At 36.6% G+C, this 23,483-nt stretch overlaps 1 protein-coding gene and 1 long non-coding RNA gene across 2 annotated transcripts in view; one reads left to right on the top strand and one right to left on the bottom strand.

Annotated features, from left to right (window-relative positions):
• Positions 1-16,760, top strand: part of LOC116896781 — a 39,746-nt gene extending 22,986 nt beyond the window's left edge. The window contains exon 3 of the long non-coding RNA XR_004387367.1: positions 16,687-16,760. This is a non-coding gene — a long non-coding RNA (uncharacterized LOC116896781). The remainder of the gene's footprint in view (positions 1-16,686) is intronic.
• Bche (butyrylcholinesterase) overlaps positions 1-23,483 on the bottom strand; it is a 75,601-nt gene that overhangs the window by 16,768 nt on the left and 35,350 nt on the right. The gene's annotated exons all lie outside the window — the stretch shown is intronic.

The raw sequence follows: 23,483 nt of genomic DNA, 5'->3' as shown, positions 1-23,483 counted from the left end.
TACCTCCCCTTACCAGAGGACTTAGATCTTTGTTATGAACATTGGAGATAAAACTTCAGCTGTGTTAATACAGAATTGTAGGCTAGAGTCATAGAAGTATTTTAAAAAGTAACCTGGTAAAACATACCTTAGTCCAAACAGCAATATAATTGGTTATTACAAAATACTGATATTTGGCCTATTACATATACAAATTTCAGACAAAATTGATAACTTTACTCCTTACATGCTTTTGTATTTACTGTAAATTTGTACATGCAACCCATAGAATATGCGCTTCCACTGTTTTTTAAATGTTAAAAAATCAAGCTTTCAATTCATATACTGATAGCCAATGTGTGGCTTGTGGTTTTACAATTGATTAAAAGGTTTTCCTTTTTTTTAGATACTACTAGCCCTCAAATTTTACAATTACTTAATGTTTTATTAGAGACAGGTTTTCTACTTGAAATCAGTGAGTGATTCCAGTGTAAATTGTCTGACAACTTACTGTCCTTTCAGTGCTCTGGCTCAGAGAACTAAACAAAACCATAGACCCAGCTCTTTGAAAATGATAATGGAGTTGATAACACACCCTCACGAAAAGAGGAAGACTCAATTTGCTTAATTTCAAAGCCCAGCCTCAACATGCCAAATAAGATTTCTAAACAAGGCTAAATTTGGACCTTGTTTAAAGGATTTGACATTTATAATTAATGCTTATGTTTAGGTAAATAAAGTTTGTGAGGTGCTGGAGAGATGGCTTAGTGGTTAAGAGCACTAAATACTGTTCCTTTATAGGACATTTAAGAACTCAAACTGGATTGCCTAGACTCCTTAACTAGGGAGGACAGATACCAGACAGATTAGGCCTTACATAAAAAAAATTAGTAAAAAAATCTCATTCTTTATATATCCAAAACAATAATGCTAGAAACAATAATTTGGTATACAAGTCAAATTATAAATACAAGTGCTCAGTGTCCTCAATTTAATCCTCGAGGACTTATCTTAATAAACAATATTTTAACAATTTTAATAAATAAAAGAGGGAGCTATCCCTGAATGCTAATAATGCTCCTTTTATTTCAATTTTAAAATTTGGATGCCAAAGTTTATGGCACCCTACAACTAGGCATACTCCTGCCTAGGTGAAATAGAGAGATCCACATATTGACATGATCCTGTCCAGATATTTTATATGGGAAGAGGAATGTTTGTGTTTTTCTACAGGATGCTACAAAGTGTACCAGCTGCCTGGGTGGTTGCTGAGACTTGCTGATCCTGGTTACATGAAGATTCAGCTCTCGTGGTTCGGGTCCCTAGAGTCATTCCTCTGCCCTGAAAGGAAGACGGAAGATCCCCCCTTCACCTTTTGTCATCACAGAAATCTTGCCGTTACTACAGTCAGTGTTACCGCTGCGTGTGTTCCCGTCCCACTGTGGCCTACGCTCAGACTCTGTACACTGCTGCTTGCTGACTCCAGCTGTTACCCCTGTCCCTTCATTTCCTTGGTGACTCTTGCTGCCTTAACTGGTAACTGGTGTTGCCATTTTACAGACTGTAGCTTCACAGAAAGCCACCTGTGTAAAGCTACAGTGACTGGAGAACTCTGTCCTGGTCATACAGATCTCAGAATTTGGTTCCATTGTTTGCTGGTTGTTCCAGAGAAAAATGACTGATCCTGAACTGTCCTGGAAAAGACCTTGACACTTTCGCTGCTATTGTAGCAGCCATTACAGCTGCAGACATTGTGTCTGCAGTGTCTGGAGTTATCCTCCACCAATCTATTGTTAGACAAGTACAATGGGTGAACTTTCTGGAGTAGTTACTAACAATTGGGAATTCTAAATTTCATTATAGGAGTGGCTTGACCATGGCCCTTGGTGACAACAGCTGAGGAGGACCAAATGAGGTGCCCACTATTTATCGGGAGTGGCTCTGTTTGATACAGCCCTATGCTGTGGATCAGTATTCATACCATGGTTGGTTTGCAAACTCAGACCTCAACAATAATGTGACAAGGCCGTTATTCACTCAAGCACTTATGGCCATTGTACAAAGGGCCTCCACTGAATTTGGTTATCTTGCTCAGGACTTACTCTGTATCTGAGTTCCCTGCTCCTGCACCCCAAGGACCTGTGGGTCCATTTGCACTGGGAGGAGAGGGTTTCTCTCTGTATTCTGAGTTCTCTGCTCTTGCACCCCATAGATATGTGGATCATTGCACTGGGATTGAGAGAGACTCAGTGATTTCCTTTGATCAGCCCCTGCACATCGCTGAGGTTTCCTCATTGCGCGATATGGGTGATCATGACTGCTATAAAATTTATAAATAAAAGGGTGAGATGTGAGGGGCGCAATAACATTCGCCACCACTAGATGGCGCTTCCACGCCCCACGTGGAAGGCCAGGTCAGTCAAGATGGCGCTAGCCTTTACCGCACAAGCCGGCTCCTATGGGGAGGTTAACTGTGTCGCATGTGCAGAGTGCCTTCTTGCCAGGTCTTTGCCCATTTCGGGCGTACCCTGATGAGGTCATGAGTAAGCAACCAATCAGGTGTGGGTGCGTACCAGGGGGATAAATAGGGTCGCCTTTTGGCGCTAAAGGGCTTCCACCATGAGAGAGGAATAGACAGGAATAAAAGTCACTCATAGTAAGAATTTCTATGTCTCGCGTGCTCCTTGCCGGCGGGAAGTCGTGCGTGGGACACCAGTCTTGGAATCTACTGGATGTGATACATAGGTGCCCTGTATGAGGTGGGCATAAATGAATGCAGTAGCTACTGCTGTTAATTTGGGGCAGGTGTCAAGTGGTCTTCAGATGATCTATATGGACACATTGCTTAGGAATTCTAAAATATTGATATATGAATACAAAGTTACAATCACTGAGGGATTAGAAGAATTGTAGAGAGATATTTGAGGAAGGTTAGAAAACAAATATGTAGAAGAATAAGTGTGAACATTAAGGTCCGATTTTACATGGTGAGACAAGATGATAATTGTTCAAATACTACAGGTGGTATGACTACCTATAAGAAAGTTTTTTCAGCATTTTAATACAGAGTAATGGTAAGGAGAAACCATATTGAATACCCTAATTGACCAGCACATATTGTAGACATATAGTAAAGTATCACATTGTGTTTTATATATGTCCAAATAGTATGCATTAGCTTTATGTTTAAAAAGCTGGAATGAGAGTGTCACTTATTTAATCATTTTTTATCCATTCCATAAATTTTATGTGATACTCTATAAGATACATAACTGAAATTCTAATACTATTTTAAAATATCAGAAGAGGCAAGAAGATACCTGTTTTGATCACTTATTAAAAAGTTAATTCCATATTAAATTTGAGATTGAGTAAATTTGAGTTAGTATTTGTGTAATGAATTATTGTGAATAATCCTTACTACTGACAGAACATCTACATTCAAAATGTTTTGCAATGTATTTAATATGGTGTTTTACTAGGAACACCAAGTCTGAGCCCGTGTGTTATTTTGAACACAAGACACTGCATTCAGAAGTGCACATTTTGCAGGCTGCATAATAACTGTTTACTCGGGTCATTTTTCAAGTCCTTCCCACTCATCTACTCAGAGAGGCCTTCCCTGATAAGTCCACCAAAGCAGTCACCATTTCTACTTTCTATTGCTTTATCCTATGTGCTACACTCTCCATTCCTTCTTCTGTCCTCCCTCCACTGTCACTCCTTCAGTTTCTCTCCCTTTCTTTCCCTTTCTCTCTTTCTCTGACTCTATTTTTTCTTTTGTCCTTGAAGTCTAAGATTCATCTGAACCTTCATTTGATTGTCCTATTCTCAGTAGGTAGCTAGGCCTGCATCGGTTAAAGGGAGGAAGAAAATCCAGGAATTTTTATGAGTAGTATATAACGACGTTTTATGTTATACATATGTAAATACATATAATAAATAAAATATATACAATTTTTACAGCTTCACATATTAAAATGTGTCACATGTACTCATTAATTTTCTATGATATTTTCACATTTAAACAAATTAATTGATAACAGAGTATGAACTGTGTCTAAAGTTTCACCTTTATAAAGTAAATATGGAATTTAGTGCTATCAGGAGTAATGACGGTCTACATTAGCAAAGAGAGCATGAGAAAGTAAGGCATGAATTTCATGACTAGCAGAGTTGCCAGCTAATGAAAATGTTCACACCTTATTTCTTTTATTTTGACATATTTATATAATGGACAGGCAAATTAACTTTCACATAGTAAACAAATCCATGCTCAGTCTTTCCATCCATGAAAAAAAATAAAAACATGGCATAGATCCATTTCAGGAAGACTAGAGAAACACCAGGCCTGTTAGATTTCTAAAGCTCTACTAGCGTAAGATATCTGAAGAAGGAAAGTATTATTTGAATCCATGGTCTTGTAGGTTTCTAATTATGGCCAAATGCCTCCATTATTTTTGGACTGCACAATGGTATAATACCTCTATGTTGGAATTGTGCAGAGTATGTGACCATGGAGATGTTGAAGCAAAGGTAAAATGGACAATTGGCCTATGTCCTCCAGTGCGCCTGCTTCTTCCTTTCGATTCCTTTCCACAAATGCAGTTACTTGTCAAGTCATAAATGGACTGATCCATGGATAAAGCCTGAATCCTTCTTGTCCATTTCTAACTTCAAAGCCCCTGAGATGGCAATACTGGAAATTTAGGGAGACATATCTGATCTAAACCACAACATGAATGAAACATACAATGATAAATGAAAGAATGACAAATGGAAATTAAGAAATAAATAAAAATAGGGTTTCTTCCAAGTTTATCTACTGGGCTTCATTTTGCGTAAACAAAATTCTTTAGGCCAAATTTGGTCATCAAGTAGACTTCAAATTCATTCTAAGAGAATTTTCTGCTGCTGTGATATCTTGATAAATTTGTCCAAGTTTTATTATTTATTTCATATAATTAAATGTTCTAAAGTCTTTTCAATCCTAGAAATATGTCAACAGTGGCCTTTTCAATTTAATGAATTAGCTATAACATTTATCCTAATTACATACTCAGCTAAAACAAAGTTTAACACCAGTGGATCGCATTAAGCATAGTTTATTAAAATTAAGCCATGAAACAATTACATATAGTTGATGTATAATCTCTCCATTTTCTTCCAAGGCAGAGTCCTTGGCTTAAGAAATTTAATATTTTTTTCTTTTCCTTTATAGGATATTTTTTTATTTACATTTCAAATGTTATCCCCTTTCCCAATTTCTCCTCTAGAAACCACCTACACCATTCTCTCTCTCCATGCTCATGGATTAACAGGATTAATATACTAAAATGGCCATCCATTTACCACCCTCCTTCTGCCTCCACACCTCTGCATTCCCCTACACTGGGACATCAAGCCTTCACAGGACCAAGGGCCTCTCCTCCCACTGATCCCTGACAAGGCCTGTCCTCTGCTACATATGCAGCTGGAACCTTGGGTCGCTTCTTGTGTACTCTTTGGTTAGTGGTTTAGTCCCTGTGAGTTCTGGGGTGTCTGGTTGGTTGATATTGTTGCTCTTCCTATGAGGTTGCAAACCCTTTCAGGTCATTCAGTCCTTTCTCCAACACAATTGGGAACCCTATTCTGAGCCCAATGGTTGACTGCGAGCATCCACCTTTGTATTTGTAAGAATCTGGAAGAGTCTCTCATGTGATAGCTATATCAGGCTCCTGTCAGCATGCACTTGATGGCATTGGCAATAGTGTTTGCGTTTGGTGACTGTATATGGGACGGATGCCCAGGTGGAACAGTCTCTGATGGTCTTTCCTTCAATCTCCACCCTTTGTCTACATATTTCCTCATGTGAATATTTTCTTAACCTTTTAAAAAGAACTGAGGCATACACCCTTTGGTCTTCCTTCTTGAGCTTCATGTAGTCTGTAAATTGTATCTTGAGTATTCCAAGTCTTTGGGCTAATATTGACTTATCAGTGAGTACATACCATGTGTCTTCTTTTGTGATTGGGTTACCTTACAGAGAATGATATTTTCTACTTCCATTCATTTGCCTAAGAATTTTATGAAGTCATTGTTTTTAATAACTGAGTAGCACTCCATTCTGTAAATGTACCACATTTTCTGTATCTATTCCTCTGTTGAAGGACATCTGGGTTCTTTCCAGCTTCCGGAAATGAGGCTGCTATGAACATAGTAGAGCATGTGTTCTAGTTATATTGTTGAGAATAGTTTTCGCTATCCTGGGATTTTTGCTATTTCAAATGAATTGGCAAATTGCTCCTTCTAACTCTATGAAGAATTCAGTTGGAATTTTGCTAGGAATTGCAATGAATCTGTAGATTGCTTTTTGGGAGATGGCCATTTTTACTATATTAATTCTGCCAATCCATGAGCATGGGAGTTCTTTCCATCTTCTGAGATCTTCGATTTCTTTCCTCAGAGACTTGATGTTTTTGTCATACAGATCTTTCACTTGCTTCTTTAGAGTCAAACTAAGGTATATTTTATATTATTTGTAACTATTGTGAATGGTGTGGTTTTCCTAATTTTTCAGCCTGTTTATCCTTTGAGTACAGGAAGGCAACTGAATTGTTTGGGTTAATTAAATTTAATTTTCTGAACTTCCTAGCATCTACAAAGTTAATTTTAAAGCATCTAAAATGATTCAAAACATTTTTACTTTTGTCCATACACATATATACAAAAATTAATCTGTCTGTACTGAGATGACAAGGAGCAGCGAAACAGGTGGCTTGTAAAGTATAAAGATTATTTGTCACTGATCTGAAGCCTGGAAAGCCCCAGGTCCAGTCACTGGCAGATAAGCTGTCTTTCAAGGGCCCATAACCTGGTTCATATTTATTTTTTGACTTCTTATTTAGTATGACAAATGAAGGAGGTTGTTTTTCTCTGGCACAAGGAAACCACTTCAGTTCCTGAGAAGTGGGCTATAAATAGCCTAGTAAAAGTCCATGGGCTGCTAGAGTCTCACACGTGAGTTTTAAAACTTTCATGCATGGGAATCTAATCTTGTGTTTAGATGTGGTGAAAACCACATTTGCTGTATAGTAAGTAAAAAGTGCAAGTATACACTGCCAGATAAATTCCTGGATGTGCTTTTTATGAACTTGAATATTAGAAACATAAAGATACAAAATATATAAACTTTAAGTATCTTTAAAATAGTATATAAATATAGTATAATATGACAATGAATAAATAAATAAATAAATATTAACTAATAAGAATTAAGAGTTGTAGAGAAAATCATATCTCATTTACTTCTACGGATGTTCAGTGTCTATCACATGTCTAAGCGAAATATTGTTCTTGCAGTTAGAACTGAAGGATTCATCTGCAAAACTTTGGCTGTATTTTTAGTCAATTCATCATCATTTTTAACATACAAAATAATTTTAATGTAATAATGAAAGATACTCTTATTTTCCATGTTTGATGGATGAGTTATAAATATTACTATTCTAAACTGAAGTAAAATGGATTCCTCAAATAGATCGATACGTGTGTCATTCATGTCACACAATACCTTGTGTCTTATGTCACATGTGTGCTTCAATCACATTCGTTCATTTAAATCATCTCAATTACTTATTATTTATTTATTCATTTATTTATTTATTCATTCATTCATCAATTCACTCATTCAGTTATTTGTGTGTGTCTCACCACAGGGTGATGATAACTTTTAGGAGTAATGTCTACAACTTTGGTCCCAGGATTACACTCACTCTGATAGATTTGGTTCTAGGTGACTTTCTTGTCTAAGCTTTCTTTCATTTTCAAATTGAAACTGAGCTCATTTTTATCAATGCCTAGCTAAATTTGTCCTTTTTGGTTCATTATACTATAAAAGAAGAATTATGACTGGAAATATTGCTTTCTGGTGTAATATTGTCAAAGTAATTATGTACTGAACCAGAGAATAAATGCCACAATAATTTACTGGTACATTCACCAGGTGAAAAGTGGCAAAACTGGTTATAATTCATACAAATATCTCCACCTAGGTCAGTTACTGGCAGCATGTATTCTACTCAATAGAAATATAAGCACTTGGATCACTTTATTTATGCCTTCTCTTATAGTGTATCTCTTAGAAATTGTGGGGATGCGGGAGATAATTATTTAAAAGCAATTTTCTAGGTTCATCACTGTGTTAGGTTCTTAGGTAAATCTTGAGGTTCGTTCTTCTTGTCACGAATCTCATTTCAGAAAGAAAAGAACAGTAACATCAAATCTCAGCAACTTTCAATAATTCAGTAATTCATATATTTTGAGTAATGCTCACATTTGCACTGCTTATAAATATTTTGCTGCTGGGTCTTGTAGGGTGACTCTGGAGTTAACTTTATATGCTGTTAAGTCTCAGACGCCCTGCTGCTCCAGGCTGCCCTTTAAGCTCCTTATGCATGTTATGAAACAGATATGCATGACACACAAAGAAATAAAGGTTATGAGAATGTTTTAATTACAGTCTTATCCTTCCTAACTAATGTGTTTCAAGCATTTTTTTGACTTCAAAGAGGACATAGAATACTGCTTTTTTAAAAGTAAGAGAAAACAATGAAAGAAAAACAAGTGTAGAAGAAAGTAAAGAAAGATTCAGAGAACATCTTATGAATAAAACCAAAACCAATAAAATCCAGTTTAATAATCTGATCAAAACACAAGATTTATCAATGTGCCAGGCTTCCTAAGGAAAGGAAATGAGAAGAATTATTTCCACTAAGGTTAGTAAAACATAATATGGTTTATTAAAGTAAATGTATATTAGAAACACAGGGTATCCTTATCACATTTCCTTCAACTTTAAAAGTAATTAATAGCTACAGCTACTGAAGGCATATAAACTATTAAAAGAAGTTTTAGTGTTGACCAAAAGCAAACAAGAATTATAATACTTCTAAAAATATATGTGGCAGAATGGTGCCACACATCTAAGAGAATAGTATTCACACTCAAGATTTCAACAGTGATCATAAAACTCCCCTAAATGTTCAGGGTAAAAAGTTGGGTAGCATCATGTAAACAAATTGATTACTGTAGCTTCCTGGTGCTCTTTATAATTATTTGAAATTGTGATCTGAGCTGAAGGGGCAAAGGGTTTCCAGAAAAGGATTTCTAAATCACTTGTGGAGTGTTGGTGAGATGGCTGAACATAGCTAACGGTCTGAAGATTATTGGTTTATTTTCCCTCCATATTATTTTGACAGAGTCTTGTTTTATTAGTGGGAATGTTAAAAAGAAATACCAGGGAGTTTATCTCTTCAAACTCTCCAGAAAATAGACTGGGGTGAATACTAGAACAACTGGAAGTTAAGCAAAACCTTTCCTTCCTTTCTGAACCCCTCCTATCTTTCTGTTCATTGCCTTTCTTTCCTTTTTACCATTCAACCTTCATTCCTTCACTTCCATTTCCTCCCCTCCTTCCCTTCCATTTCCCTTCTTCTTTCCCATCCCTCCCTCCTCCATCCTCTACTATTTCCTTCCCTTTTCATTACTTTTGCATGATTATCTAGACTTATAAGTTATTTTCTAAAAGCAAATATGCATGATTTGATGTCCACTGAAATTTTCAAGTGACCACAAAGTAAATGTCAACCTTTAGATGGAGTCTGGAATCCAGAGGAACTATAGCCCTATGCTTTTGAGAGTTCTAATGGCCCTTCTCTTGATAGCAGCAGAGTTCTGATTTAAAAGTGCTGAAGACGTTGCATTAAATTTAGATAAGGAAACAACTGGAAACTTGAGAATGTCTCCTCCTCAGCATTGGCTGAGTCTTCATGCTTTACTCTTCCTGCCTATTTGTTCAAGTCTAGACCATACAATATAGCAGTGTCAGGAATTAGTTGCAGAAATGCCAAGATAATGTCTTGGAAATTGTTCTAGTGTTTGGAGATCTGCATTTTAAAGGGGTGCAGGAACATTCAGAAATATTTGGGAAAATGAATGCCTTGAAAACAGACCCAAACCAAATGGGAATTTGAGCTAAACAGACCATTTATTTTAATTCCAATGTTTTGGTTTTTTATATTTTGTTTTCTTCCTTCCTTCCTCCCTTCCGTCTCCCCCCCCTCGCTCCCCCCTCTTTCTTTCTTTTCCTTTCTTTCTTCTTTCTCCTTCCCTCACATCATTCCTTCCTTCTTTACTTTTATCTCCCCTTTCCCTCTCACAATCCTTCCTTTCCTTCCTTTTTGATCCTCCATCTCTCTCAGTGTGTGTGTATTTGTCTGTCTTTCTGTGGTGTGTGTGTGTGTGTGTGTGTGTGTGTGTGTGTGTGTGTGTGTGTTTGTGATGTTTCAATTAGTGAAAAGGCATTACATTTTTTTGATCAATTTGACTAGACCATAAAGGGGAAAAAAACAGATATTACATTTTGTTCACTTATGTATCCCTTCACACAAATTTTATTGGCCTGAAGACTGATTAAGTACACAAGCTATGAGAGTTACTGATTTTGAATAGAACATCAAAGCCACTGAATTGTATTAAATAACATCATGAACTAGCAAGAAGTCTTAGTGGATAAAGGAGCTTTTCACTAAGACTGAAAATCTACATCTGCCACCTTGACCAATGTACTAAGAGAAGAGAATCTATTTTTGCAAGTTCTCCTCTGACCTTCACATGTGCACACACATGGAAAATTAAATTTAATAATAAAGTACTATAAATTATTATATATTACAAAAGTCAAACTCTTCAGTGTGACTATGAAAAAAGGACTGGTTATTTTTGTGTCAAGCAACTGGTATTTATCCTGAATACAATGTACTTAGTGTTCATGTAAGATCTACCACATCAAAAGTTTAGCCAGAATACAGCAAATACAGAGGCGAATGCCAGCAGCAAACCACTGAACTGAGAACAGGACCCCGTTGAAGGAATCAGAGAAAGAACTGGAAGAGCTTGAAGGGGCTCGAGACCCCATATGTACAACAATGCCAAGCAACCAGAGCTTCCAGGGACTAAGCCACTACCTAAAGACTATACATGGACTGACCCTGGACTCTGACCTCATAGGTAAAAATGAATATCCTAGGAGGAGCACCGGGGGAAGGGGAAGCCCGGGGTCCTGGAAAAGACGGAACCCCCACCAGGGAACGGGGGGGGGGGGGGGGGGGGGGAAGGGGGGGGGGGGGGGGGGGGGGAACACCCATAAGGAAGGGGAGGGGGAGGGGGATGTTTGCCGGAAACCGGGAAAGGGAATAACACTCGAAATGTATATAAGAAATATTCAAGTTAATAAAAAAAAAAAGTTTTAACTAAATATGAATGGTGTACTTCAACATCTAGTTTTTGGATGTTTTTTTATTTTAGAAACTACTTTATGGACTATAATAATAATTCATTTATTTGAGTTTTTTGTTTTTTGAGATTATAATATAATAACATAATTTCTCCCTTTTCTTTCATTCTTTCCTTCCTTTAAGCCCTGCAATTACCCCTCCCTCTTCTCTTTGAAATTCATGATTGGAATATTTCACTAATTATTATTGTCTACATATGTGTGTGTGTGTGTGTGTGTGAGAGAGAGAGAGAGAGAGAGAGAGAGAGAGAGAGAGAGAGAGAGAGCGCAGAGGGAATTTTTGTATATATATTATATATGTATATACATATCACACAAATATATTATACATACGTACACATATGTGTATGTATGTCTATGTTATTGTTGTTCCTTCTAATGTTATTTGTATGTACTATTCAGAGCTGATTTTTATGCACCAGATACTCATCTGGTGTATTCATCCCTGGAAAAGACCACATCTCTCACTCCCAGCTTTACTTTGTTACCTATAGTTCTTTGTGTATGGCTAAGGCATAAGTTTTCCTTGTCCACTTTTGCATATCCATTTGTATCATCCATGATTAGCACACATTTGGGCACTCATGTTGGTAAGAGGATGGATACACTTTCTGACAATACCAGGAGACACAATCTCAGCAAAATCCCAATTTACTAGATATTATAATCTTTCTTATTCCTCCTCATCAATGTTCCTTGATTCCTTTTTGTCAGAGTATTTTGTAGATGTATCCTTTGGGAATGAACTCTGCAACCCTGAATTTTGATCAGTTGTGATACCCTGTAATGGTTTCTGTCTGACATAAAGAAAATATGCTTGACAAAGGTAAAGACTACACTTATTTATGGGTTTAAGGGAGAAATGTTTATAGATTATTGTTAGAAATTATGCTGGTTTAGTAAATTAGTGACTTAGATTCTACATGAGTAACTATGACTTACACTGAGTAGTTAGGATTCCAACACAAGGCATTATTCTCCTCTTATTGAGAGTGTACTTCGTCCAGTTAGGGAGCTATGGGTAACCATCAAACTATGTCGTATGCTATTGCTCCCTTAGGGTTATCAGGTCATGCTGCCCAGATGTGGTTCACAAACATCTCAGCTGGATAAGACTATGGGCTGACTGCCTCCTTTTAAAGAGAAGTAATTGAGACCATTATTCTAAAACCACTTAGGCACTAGTTCCTAGGTAAAAAAACAAATTAACAAATAACAAAGGAACAAACAGCAACCAAACAACACAATTCAGTATAAAAACAGATTAGGGACCCACCTCTTTTGTAGCAAGTAACAACTACGTTTCAGATATTGCCAGAGGTCCAACTGAGCAAACTTTGTCCAAATAAGGTAAGTAGCTCTGACATTTTGTCCAAAACTGATCACGTGGTTTCTGTATTTTGCCTCCTTGCTGAGGCAATGGAAACCTACTGTACACTCTCCCCCTGAACTCACTGATTCTCTTCTCATGTTGTGTTACAAAATTGCTCAATTGTTCTTTGTGGTATCAACCCTGCACATTTGCTTGGGCTCCTGAATGATCTCAGAGGAGAAGTAAATATGAATGAGGCAGAAGTAACAGCTAACAGAAAGTTCTAGTTGACTTAGTTCAAGAATTTTATATTTATACACTTATGGTATACCCTTTTCATCCATTTTTTTATGAAACATATTGTATCACTGTTATTCATACATGCTGCAACACTTCGCCAAGTCATATTTCAACCTGCATGTGAGGGCCAGTGGGACACATTATTTAGAAACAAAAACTTTGAAGAGGGGTAGTTAAAATTTAACTTGTGTGATTTATGTTATAAGATGTGGTTTACATTTGAAACTATCACTCCTATAATGGGGCTGAATTACTGAGTAGATACATTGAGGAAAAGGAGGATGATTATTGGAGTAAACCGGATAAAATACTATGGACGACTTAAATCAGGAATGTGACCATGAACAGAGCATGGTCCAAATTATTATGGTATATATTTTAAAGGCAGACTAATAATATTTGCTGATACGCTAAAGAAAAAAATTAAACACAGCAAATACATGTTTTTAAGCCACTAGTAAATGAGACATTTGGAGAGCGATGAATAACTTTATGAGTTTACACATGATAGTTTATACCATAGTAATAAAGAAGGTGATTTATGAACAAGTACAATAAACTAGAATGCAAAATATCTGAAAATGAAGCTCAGCAAAAGCAAGAAAACCAGAATCCAACCAATTATTTTCTTGTTTCCCGGCAACCCCTATGTCTCCTTAGTGAATACATGATCATATTATAAGTACTGTTATAGCTTTTGGACAAGATAAATATTTTGCTTATATATTTGTGAAAAATTATGATGAGGGAGATCAACTAGTAACTAATAAGAGGAATTAAAGAAATATATTTTTAAATATTTATATGTGTGTGTGTGTGTGTGTGTGTTTGTGTGTGTGTGTGTATGCACACACGTGAGGAGGTATTTTTGGAGGCTCGAAAAGGACATTGGATTCCCTGTACCTCACCTGGGTTTATATGAAATTGTGAACTGTCTAATGTGAGTAATAATAACTCAACTTTATTCCCTTACAAGAGTAGCAATGTCTCATAAATTCCAATTCATGCATCTCTCCAGCCCCTGGAAATGGAACTATTATGTGTGGAATATTACAGTAAAGTTTTATATTTTATTTTTATAAAACTTTATATTTGTCTTATACTATATGATACAACCATATCATTATATTATTAAACAGTTCAACACATATTTACCAAAATGAAACAAAAACCCTACTTAGACATACGTTTAGCACTGCTACACCTAATAAACTTTTCAGTAACCTCTTAAATTTGACTAACAACAAGGCTAGACTATATAATACGCAGTGAATGCCAAAACTATAAGCATACTGTTTAAAAGAGGAATCTAGGTGAGTTGTATTTTTAAAGGTTAGATAGACCAAATTTAGTGAAACACTTGGACACTTGCTTTGGGGATAGATCAACTGGATCATCGATGATCAGTCTTTTTTGTTTTCTTTTGTTGTTGATATTTTTTCTGCTTACCTTTTTTGTTTTGTTTTGCTGTGTGTGTGTGTGGGTGTGTGTGTCTGCACGCTCAAGCCAGGCCTTTGCATTTGTTTGTAGTTCGGAAGACAATCTGTGATATTTCACCTGCCACCATTAGAATTCCAGACAGGGCCAGGAGGCAGGGGGCTGTGGGTAGGTGGATGGTGAAGCACCCTCACAGAAACATGGGGAGGGAGGATGGTGTACAGGAGATTCTGAAGCGGAAACCAGGAAAGGTGATAACATTTGAAATGTAAATAAAGAAATATCCAATAAAAGATAAGACAAAAAAAAAAGAATCCTAGACATTGGACTCAGGTCATCAGGCTTAGTAGCTAAATCTTTCAAGCAATAAGCCTTCTTGCTGGCTCTGGTTTTATGTATAAGCATATGAAAGAGCAGAGTTGTTTTTGAGATAGGGAAGTCTATGAAGAGGTTATTAAACATATGTGCTAGATATATAAAGTTTGACATGTTTATTAAAAATGTCTAAGGGAATTTGTGCATAATGCCTAGGGTTTCAGTGAAAAATCCAAGCTGCGGTTGTAGCTGGATATCACCATTGCCTATATTAAGAGCAGCAAAGTAGAATTATATTTCCTATGGGATAAACGTAAAAATCATAAAAGCTGTTAAAAGAATGAGCTTGGCTTTATACATATTAGAGATGAGAAGAGGAAAATGGTAAAGGAGATATTTTTAATGACTTATTTCATTTTAAAATGTGTGTGCATGCACATGTGTGTGGGCATGTGAGTGTGCATGTGCGTGTGTGTGTGTGTGTGTGTGTGTGTGTGTGTCTGTGTGTGTCTGTGTCTGTGTCTGTGTCTGTGTACATGTGTGAATGTAGAGAACCACAGAGTTCCAATCAGGATATCAGTCCCTCTAGTTCTGGAGTTAGATATAGTTGTGAGTCAACTGAAGTGATTACTATGAATCAACCTAGGGTCCCGTGTGGAACAAGCAAGTGCTCTTAAACATTGAGAGTCTCTCCAGTTCAGCAATGGAAATGAAACAGGAAGGGGATGTGAAGCCTGATGATTTAGGAGGTTCTCAGCAACTCAACTGTAAATAGTGCTTCAAGGCATGAGTGCGTGCCAGGTCCTGGATGGCTGTTTAAGGGGAGGCATGACACAGTTCCTGCCCTGGAGTACTGCCAGGTTGTTGATCCCCATGATTCCCATGTGTGCTGATGGTTGCTGTTGCCCTGAGCTAATCTGCTCTCTTTACTACTTTACTTTCAGTCTTTCACTCTTGGGGATATATTTCCCCCTGTAACTCAGAACTAACCACTCCATAGTAAATGAAACAAAAGCAGTTCTCAGGAAGGAGGAATAGAGATGGTCATGATGCTATGGAGGATGAAGAACATGCCTTCTGCTTGGGAAAGGATCTAGTCAACAAAACCACAGAGGCCTAAAACCCTACATGGCACTTTGTAGAAATAGTTCATTGCTAGACTTGGCCTTGAATTTGGAATCATGAGGAGATACATGTACCCACTGTTCCAATGACAACTACATTAATTAGCCAGGGTTAACTTGGGGATAGAGTTAAAGTTGTCTGAAGAAGAAAAGGTATGGATAGAAACAATAGGAATTTATATATGATTTAGGAATAAATACTATTAGGAGGAGGGTGTACAAGGCTATGGGATATCTAGGATGAGAAAATGAGGATTAGAGAATTAAGAGGTGATTCAAAGCATATAAAAATTTAAAGCTTTGTTCTAGTTATTTGAAAAATTGGAGATGAAAATGCCTGGAAAGATGTTAGAGAGAGCTAACCAGTTTACTTCCACAGAATTCAAAACTTTGTAAGGAATCAGTTTACTTTTAGTAGGCTGTCATCTTTCCATTCTTACATGAAAATAGTTATGAAAGACAGCTATCTGCTATACCAGGAAACTGCAAGAGCTGTGCCCAGCTATCTGTGAAGAACAGAATGTGTAAACCTATAAGAACACGTGCTTTTGCTTTGTGTTGAGTTTCTGCTCTAAGGAAATGGGCATTGGGACAATTGATCAGGGATTCATAGAATTTATGGAAATTTAAGGATTTTTGAAGATTATTAACAATGATCGAAGTCTTGATGATGTTCCTTTAGTATACAAATGGTTGGGTTCAGATTCTCTGGTTGGGAGAAGGCAACAGCATGAGAAGTGAGAAATCAAAGGAGTGAAGAAAGGAGAAGAAAGAATGATAAGAATCTTCATGGAACGGAGAAAGTCCCTGAACTGACAGCTTGCATCTACTATTGACTCCAAGTCATTATCGAATCAACACTGTTCCCATTCCTGCCTTCTCAGGACCCGTCTCACACTTAGGCTGGACTTCCGGCAAGTATGCCAATACTGAATGCTTCTGATAAGCAAGAAACCAGGGATGATCTTTAAGAATGATCTGTTAGGGGTTGGGGATTTAGCTCAGTGGTAGAGCGCTTGCCTAGGAAGCGAAAGGCCCTGGGTTCGGTCCCCAACTCCGGAAAAAAAAAAAAAAAAGAAAAAAAAAAAGAATGATCTGTTAACTGGGAATGCAGGAACAAGTTTATGCACTGTGAAAGTGTGCAATGTGTGGTCACAGGGATTGTGGACTACTGAAAATGTGGAACAAGGAGAGAAATGTAGGCAATGGGGAGAAGTATTTAATTTTCTAGCTGCACTGTCAAAAAGAAAAGAGAAGCAGGGAACTAGAGAAACATTTAGAAAGTATTAATAAAGTGGTGGGGGATTGGGCTCCATAGAATCCTTCCTGAATGTAGGCAGAGAGAGAAAAGGATAGGATAGAGCAAACCTGCCGCTAAAGGGATGTGGAGACTTGTAGGTTTCATGTGCATGTGTTAGTCTTGTTTTTTGAGGCAGGGTTTTATGTAGCATAATCTGGCTTCAGATTATCTAGGATGCTGAGGATGATCTTGAACCTCTGACCGCCTGTCTTCACTGCCCAAGTGCTGGAATTAGAGGTTGGTAACCATGCTAAGTTTTGGACTGGTTGATTTGATGAAGTAATTGAATCTCAGACATCGTTTTTGATTTTTTGTCTTTTGCCTATTGTTTTGTCTCCTTTTCAACTGACTTTTATTTTAATATTTATTCCTTTGCACTAGTGTATGTGTCTGTGTGTGTGTGTGTGTGTGTGTGTGTGTGTGTGTGTGTATGTGTGTGTGTGTGTGTGTGTGTGTGTGTGTGTGTGTGTGTGTGTGTGTGTGTGTGTGTGTGTTTGTTCCCAGGCAAAACTGTGATTACATATTTAGGTTTTTAAATTGTGATTTCTTGGTGAAAAAGACCAAAGCTAGGTATAGAATATTGCATGAGCTCTGAAAAAAAAATTAAATTCCTACCTGATTTTGGTGTACAGCAGAGAAGAAGAATACTGAATAGTAATAATCTGCAGTGAGTGCGCTGTGTAGAACTCAGTGGTACAGAAATACTGGTAAACTGCTTAATCACCAAAGCATTCTGGGAATAAGTGTATAATATGTATATAGCATGTCACATAGACAAGTTCATGACTTATAACTGATACTCTGTAAATATTTACTAAATTAATTAAATTATAAATTATTACGCAGATGTGACATAAAATTTAATGCAAAATTGCTTTATAAGTATATTTATATTCATAAGGTTGGATAAAACAAAGAAGCTGGAACCAGATGCCCAAATAAAGACTTAATTTCATCTTTATTATAATAATTATCTAGTTCAGTTTAATATGTTTGAATAATAGTTGAAATGAAAGACATATTTTTCTGATAATTTTAATTACCAAAATTGGTCATTTTGATATCAGAATTGATTATGCAAAACTCTATTATTTAATTAGAAAGGGGAAAATAGCATGAGTAGAACTCTGTAATTTAAGGAAGCCATAAATAATACCATGTCACTTAGCAGATAGAAAATCCACTATTTCTAAAATAACTCTTCTTGCTTAAGAAGTCATTTTTTATTTTCATTTTTCTTTGATGGAAGAATGGAGAATAAAACATTGTTAATAATTTGTATTTGCTAAAAATTGAACTGAGGTGTGACAGACAAATGTCATTAAGTTTCATTAGGAAATGAAAAGCATCCAATAGGTGGTATACTTTGGATATTTCTAACACAAGTTATGCTTCCTGAGTTATAGTGTTGTACTTCATTTTCTGACTATTTTTCACATTGCACCCATAATTTTATATTGTAGTATCTCATGATAAAAGACATTTGCTGTCACTTTCCCTTGAAAATTATATGTCTAATAATAAATATGTAGGCTTATATTTTTATTTGAATGATCTCCATGTATAAAGCAAAAAACAAAAATAGTACCTGCAAAGAAGCTTTAGTTGTTTTTAAACCTACTTGCTCTAAGACAACTCATCAGTTAAGAACATTTATTCTTGCAGAGACCTGGGTGGGGCTTGGATTTAAAGTCTATGCTACAATGAAAAATAGCAGTGAAAACTGAAATCTAAAGTGAGAAGATTTTAGTGGTATAACAGAATTGGATAAGAAGCACATTGCATGCCATATTTAGTAATTTGATCTTTCCCAATTTAAGTGTGTGTGTATGTGTTTGTGTATGTGTAATTGTAAGTTTGTGTGTGTGTGATGTGTGTGTGTATGTATGTGTGTGTGTGTGTGATGTGTGTGTGTATGTGTGTATGTATGTGGTGTGTGTGTGTGTGTGCTTGTGTTTGTGTATGTGTGTGGGGTTTGTGTGTATGTATGTGTGTGTGATGTGTGTGTGTGTATGTGGTATATATGGTATGTGGTATATGTGTGTGTGATGTGTAATGTGTGTGTATGTGGTGTGTGTGTGTGTGTGTGTGTGTGTGTGTGTGTGTCTGATACTTTTGAGAAGATGTATTCAGAAATTAACTAGGTCAATGACTGTGAAGACTCTTTGTTCAGGACTATAAATGTGGTAAGTTCAGGTTGCCTCTCTGCTCTTTCTTTTTTTTTTGTTCTTTTTTTTTATCTGTCATCTCTAGCATTTCCTTCCAGTTATTCACTTCAATAGTTCAGAGTGTCTGCAACTGGATCCTACACACTGTGAACACAGACTTTCAAGACAAGACAAAGAATTCTATCTTGGGAAAAACTTGCAATTTATAAAAATGACTATTTTGGGTCTTTACACATTTTCAGAACATTGATATTGAATTTGAGATACAATTTCATCAAAAGTTGAATGCCTAAAAAATAAGAAATCTTATGCTTACAGAAAGAATACATGTATATGAATCAATAGATAAAAACTCAGAAGTTAAGTAAATGTCTACTGATATTTGTAGGCCTGCCAAAAAGAAATGACAAAATTTTTATAGTCAACTTGTAGTCTGGTTGAGTTTTAAGACATTTGTCTCTGTATGACAATTATTTATCACCCATTAGATTAAAAATATATTTAGCAATTATAAAAATCATAGTGTGTTTGAAAATAAACAGGTTGATTATTATGCATCTCATGTTTTGTTGATATGGCCTGGAAGGTTATCTCTTTTCTGAAGGTAATTGGAGGAGAAGTAGATATGGACAGGAGGGGAGGTGGTGAGGAGAGATTGGGAGGAGAGGTCGGAACAGAACTGTGGTTGGGATAAAAGTTATGAAAGAACAAAAAAGAATTACAGAAAGAGAGAGGTGGGCAGGGAGGGAGGAAGGAAGGAAGAAAGGAAGGAAGGAAGGAAGGAAGGAAGGAAGGAAGGAAGGAAGGAAGGAAGTGAAATAAAGGCTTCATTTCCAATGCATCTTGATTCAGAGGAGGGTTCCAACCTCAACACTGCACTGTTAGTGTATAGATTAGGATTCATTGCTGAAAGCACTATGCAGAGGAGTTAGAATTTACATACTAGAGCCAACTTGGCAGAAACATCTCACTGTTGACACTTCTTGAAAGTTTATCCTTTTTTCTGGGGCCTTCCTTCCTTTCTCTGTTTACTAGCTTGATTACATTACTTTCTCTCCAGTGTGAGGTTTTGCCTCACCACAGTGTAAACAATGGAAGCCAAATGACCACAGACTTTACCCTCTGAGACTGAGCCCAAATCAACATTTTTACTTCCTGAAATGTTTCATTGAGCACCAAGAAGCAACCTACCTCACTAGGTACCTGACCTGATTATATGGGGGAACAGGACAAAGGTGTCTTTGGAGCTTGCCTTCTATGTGATAAATATAATCCAATCAAAGAGACAGTGGTCCAGAGCATTTACAGTGGATGAGTTCTTCCAGATTTTAATGTTGTTTGTAACTACTGGAAGTGTTACTGATGCCATCAAAACGTAATGGTGCTTCTACAGCTCCATAACTCCTGTGTACCAGTCTCATTCTCAACCAATCTGCAAGTGTTCTCAGCATCCAGTGATGTAGTTGTTAAATGTTGTGATTTTTAAATTTGATTCAACAGATTAAAAATGATAATTCAAAGTTAGTGGGGAAAAGAACAAGAAAAGTACCAGTTATAATACACCAGTTAGGTTGTTCAATGATAGCATCTAAAATTAAAAGAAACTTTAATGTACCTGTGACAATTTTCTTGTGTTGATTTAATTTTCAAATTTTCAGGTACTAAATGAACAGTGCATTGTGTTCCTGATTTTACCACAATAATATTTTCCTCTCTCCCCTATATTTCTACCTGATTAAGTGAGCATATTCCAGTTTCTAACTAAAATGTGAAAATAACTTTTAAATTTTCATCATTTGATTGTTTCTCTTTATATCTTTGCATGTTTATCTCTCTAGTACGATCAATGTGAGAAAACATCAAATGACATATCAATAAACTCTTAATTTATTCCCTCTTTAAAAGAATCATGGTTATTGACTCTCAGTCATATTGAAAACATGGCTGGGAGATGTATTATATTTAAGCAATGCATTTTAGCATTTTGATTCACTTATTTATACCCAAATACATCCTGGACCAAAATTATAATACTAAAAAGCAATAAAATTATGTTAATTTTCAAAGCCTATTTCTGTTTCAATAGAAAGTGTAATTAAAAGAATTTTAATATTTGAAAGTTATGAAATATTTTTAATGAAATCTATATACTCATTACATATATGGTCTCCATTGTTCTAACAGCAGAAAAGTATACAATTAAAATGAAAAATAAAAACTTTTAAATATCTCATGATATGATTTAAGGAAGAGATGATTTTTAAAGCACTCCTAATTTTTCCCTAGTTCATTATAAGCCTAAATATTTAGTAGAGTATTTGAACTTTAATTTGGTGGAGAAGTCTATACTAAGATTTGTGTATCTTGAAAACTTACACATTTTTTTGCAATAATTAGTTCTATTTAACTTCTACAATGATTTTCTTTTGATAAATAGGTGGTTTTCTGTGCTACAAGGTCTGAGTAAATTGCTTTCTCATATTTCTAACTTTAAATTTTGGGAGAAATTAGTCTGAATATTCTGTAAAAACACTCTGGTTTAATTTTTGTTCGTTTGTTTTCTATTTTTCTCTCATTCTTTGTTTCAGGGTTCAACAATTTTTCAAATAACTATTACAAAACATTCACTTCCAAGAGTAACTAAATAAAAAAGAAAAAAGTCTGGAAAAAATCTATAACAAATTGGAGAGCTTAAGATACTCCAGCTAAAGGAGTATCTACCTCTCTTTCATAAAGCTCAGATTAATTTCTGCCCTGCAGTATCAATCCTCCTTTCCTCAGCTTCCTAGCATCCCTGGGGAATCTGGACTGTTCTTGCTGAGCCCCTGGGACAATCCCTGGAAACACAGTGGACAGCACTGAACTACAATGTCACCCTGCAGACTCTGTTCTGCGGTCTCCACTGCAGTGACTCAGTTGTCAAAATCAACTTCCATTGCAGTGTCCAGATATGTATTTCTCCTTTCTTACCAACCCATGTACCCTTTGCTAATTTCTCTCTGACACTTTGCTCCACTTGCCACCAAACCATTGCTCATGGGGGAAACTTTCTCTTTTCTCCATTCTATTAACTTTAAGTTGAGTTTATCAGAGCTGGCAAAACTTAAAAACAAAACATACATTCAGCAAAATGTAAAGGTAAAATTTAAAGATATAGGTAGTGAGAGAGTATTTGTCTGATATAAATGGATTTGGTCTTAGTACAATAGGAAATAAAGAAACAAACACACAAAAAGGAAGGGCAGTGCATTTCTCTATCATGTGACACAAGCAAATTCTTATGTATTATCTTACAATCCTCTATCTTACCTACCTACTTACCTACCTACCTACATGCATACCTACCTACCTACCTACCTACCTACCTACCTACCTACCTACCTACCTACCTTACCTACCACCTACCTTGTGATGGAAATGATTGAATTCATAGCCAACAGCATGATATACTAACAGTCTACCACTAATCTCCCCATGAAAAGAAGAAATAAAGACATCAACCCACCACAAAACCTTCAACTCAAAATTTGTCCTGCCTTCAAAATGTGCAGAGACAAAGAGAGCAGAAATGGAAGGAATGACCAACCAATGAGTGGTCAAAATTGAGACCGACCCCATGAACCAATCTCTGAAACTATTAATTCCTGAAACTGTCTACAGCTATACTTGTAGAAGGAGCCTACTTCAACTGTCCTTTGGGAGGTCTCACCCAGCATCCAGTGGTAACAGATATAGAGATCCAAAGCCTAACATTAGATGAAGCTGGGGGAGTCTTGTGGTAGTGGTGGGGAAATGAGTGAGGACAAGGTCATTATTAACTATTAGTTTTACAACTGAGAAATACTGACAGAGTAAACTAGCCTGCATGCATGGGACATCCCAGGAACTGAACCATCAACCAAAATGTGAGCTTGGGCTTAACTTAGGCTCTCTGCTCAGGTGTAGCCAAAGTGCTTGGTCCAGTTCCTGAATGACTCAAGTGGAGCTGTCCCTGAATCTGTTGCTTTCCTGTAAGTGTTCTAGCTACACGGTTTCTCTGGCCTCAGTAGGAAAGGATGAAACTAGTCCTCCAGTGACGTGATGAGCCTTGGGAAGGTGAGGACATGGGACCTGGAAAAGCTCCCCCTACTCAGATTAGGAGAGGAGGATTGAAGGAGGGGGAGAATCTCTGTGAGAAGATATTGGGAGCACTACTATTGGGATGTAAAGTGAG

Source organism: Rattus rattus, chromosome 3, assembly GCF_011064425.1.
Source record: "Rattus rattus isolate New Zealand chromosome 3, Rrattus_CSIRO_v1, whole genome shotgun sequence".
In the NCBI taxonomy this organism is placed as follows: Eukaryota; Metazoa; Chordata; class Mammalia; order Rodentia; family Muridae; genus Rattus; species Rattus rattus.
The sequence above is the reverse complement of the archived record's forward strand: the minus strand, read 5'-3'. Positions and strand labels throughout refer to the sequence as shown.